We start from the raw sequence: 2,480 nt of genomic DNA on the forward strand, positions 1-2,480 counted from the left end.
ATTCAAATGGATCACAAACAGCTTATGTCGAGGGAGACTCTGCGCCAAATTCCAAATTCTGGTTTGGGTTTTATCTTTGGAGGAGAGGAGAAGGGAGGTCACGGGGTGGCAAGAGGAGCGATGCGGGGATGCGGTCGCTCGGAAATAAACGCATCCATCCCCGCAGGCACGCTCCCACCTGCCTGTAAACCCATCCCTACGGACTTGGAGGCATTGAGCCACAAAGGGATGTCAGGGCAAGCCCCTACAGCAGGAGAGAAGGAAAAAAAGAAGATGTAAACATTTATTTTATGGTGGTTTAGGTCAGCCTGGGGAAATAAGGCACCTTCCTCAGCGTCGGCGGCAAAGGCGCGCACGCGGACGGTGAGCTGCTCGGAGCAAGGGCTGCTCGTGTCTCTGCATCCTGCACGGAGCCCAGTGCGGTGTCAGTGTTAAGCAAATCAAAAATAATGTCAGAATCGACTCTCCCACCCATTCCAAGAGGAGCATGAAAAAAATAAAAAAATTAAAATGATATTTTACTCACCCATCAAAAGAAAATTACTCACGCCAGGCGTGTGGGCGAGCAGAATTTTGCAAGGCTGTTTTAGGCCCTGACTATGCTACAAAAATATCCATTTTAAGCATGGTTGTGAAACACGGTTGTGGCTCAACTGCAACACTGGTTTTTAGCTACCTGTACAAAGACGGCGGAAAAAATAATAATTAAGAAATAACCACGTGCTAATCGCACTCCCGGTGATGTCCCACCGTGGCAGGGGACACGGCGCGTGGCTCTTGCCGGCTGCTCCACCCCGGGAGATGCTGCGCTGCCCGGCTCGCAGAGGGCATGGCGGCGTTTCGGTTTCGCTGCGATAATACCTCTGGGATGTGCAAACCGCCTCGCACGGGTGCCGCACGAGGCAGCGGCGGGCAGGGAGGTGTTTGGGAGCTGCGTGCACCTCGCTCACCGCTTTGGTATCCGGTTGCTTCATCCCATCTAATTTTATCCCGCGCTCATCTCCAAAGCCTGGTTTCGTTGAAACCTGGAGAAAAGGGGAAGTGTTGCCATTGACCATGAGGGGACCGCAATTCAGGCTCCGAAAAATATCAATATTGATCCACAGGAAAGAAAACAGCACCTTGGTGTGTGTTTGCATCGTACCTGCCCAACGTGGCCCCAGCACAGCTCCAAAACACGGAAAATAAAATGAAGAACCAACAAACCCGCTCTTACGCTACAACCCAGCCATTCCTGCCGCCTGCCCGCACTTTCCTAAAAGGAATAAATCTATTCTTCCCAAGACAAGCTCAGCTCCATCCTCCTCTTCCCCACCTCCATCCCCAAATATTTCAGAAAACATTTCTATGAACTCTGGATAAAGATCTGGGGAGTTAAATATCGTCCAAGCACACAGTTCCACTCCGATTTTCCACTGATGCCAGCTCCTCGGTCCACTTAGCGAGAGCTCCCTGCCAAGAGGCATATGGTTTAGCAGTCCGGCGACGGCAACCCCCCGTGCAGACCAAGAAGACGCTGCAGCGCAACAAGAAAACACGTGCTTCGCGCTGCCTCACTATCAACATTTGCTTAACATATTTTTTTTTTCTCCCAGTAAATACCAGCTGCTGCAGCGGTGCTGAGAGGCAGCGCTCGGGTATCGAGCTGTCACACTGCTAAAATCGCGTTCCTGTTTGGAAAATCACCTGCGGGAGCTGGGAAACCAAAAGAGGAGGAATTTGGGAGCCTGGTTCTGAGCTGCAATAATGTTTGGTTTTATGCGGTTCCACGAAGTTTAAAAAAAATCCTGTACATGGTCACAAACGAGACACTTGTGGCAATTGAGGCTGCTGACACAGTACAAGCCATCACTCTGTTTCTCTCTATTTTTGTCAAAGCAGTGATGGCCAAGGCAATCACTGGAATATTTTCCCTTTTCTCCTCCAAAACGCCCGGCCACAGGCGAGCGGTGAGGAAGAGGGGGATGCGGATGCGTTCGAGAGACCCCAAGCCACAGCGCAAAAAGCCCAAAGGAAGCCGCCGAGATTTAGAAACCATCTGACCACGCACGGCTGCTTCCCAAAACAAGCCTGCTCCTGCTCTAAAGAAAGCTTAGCCCAGAAAGACAGCCCTGCCTCGTTGCCTAGGTGCGGGAGTCGGGAATTTGGGGGTTTAATCCACCAGCGGGTTACTCGTTAGTCTCGGGAGCAAAGTTTTCCCGTGTCGGTACAACGAGCGTTGCTCGTTGCACAGAGAGAGAAAGCAAAGGATCAACCACGCACAACTCAGAGGGCATCAACGATCCCGCTTCTCGCTTCTTTGCCCTTTAGAGATCTCTCACAGGTCTTCACAAATAATTAATTAAGATAACGAGTATACAGAAGCAAAACTGGAGGCAGAGTTCAGTGCTGCTTCCCCAGCCCACTCTGCAGGACAAAGCTCCATCCTGTCAACCGGCCGCAACAGCCAACCCTGGCAAAAAAAAGTTTTAATTAACGCT

At 51.0% G+C, this 2,480-nt stretch overlaps 1 protein-coding gene across 1 annotated transcript in view; it reads right to left on the reverse strand.

Moving 5' to 3' along the window:
* The window catches only part of BIN3 (bridging integrator 3), a gene marked incomplete at both ends in the record, with an annotated part of 31,807 nt that overhangs the window by 28,566 nt on the left and 761 nt on the right, over positions 1-2,480 (reverse strand). The window lies entirely within an intron of this gene.

The sequence above is a fragment of the Pterocles gutturalis genome, unplaced genomic scaffold (assembly GCF_000699245.1).
Source record: "Pterocles gutturalis isolate BGI_N339 unplaced genomic scaffold, ASM69924v1 scaffold20274, whole genome shotgun sequence".
NCBI lineage: Eukaryota > Metazoa > Chordata > Aves > Pterocliformes > Pteroclidae > Pterocles > Pterocles gutturalis.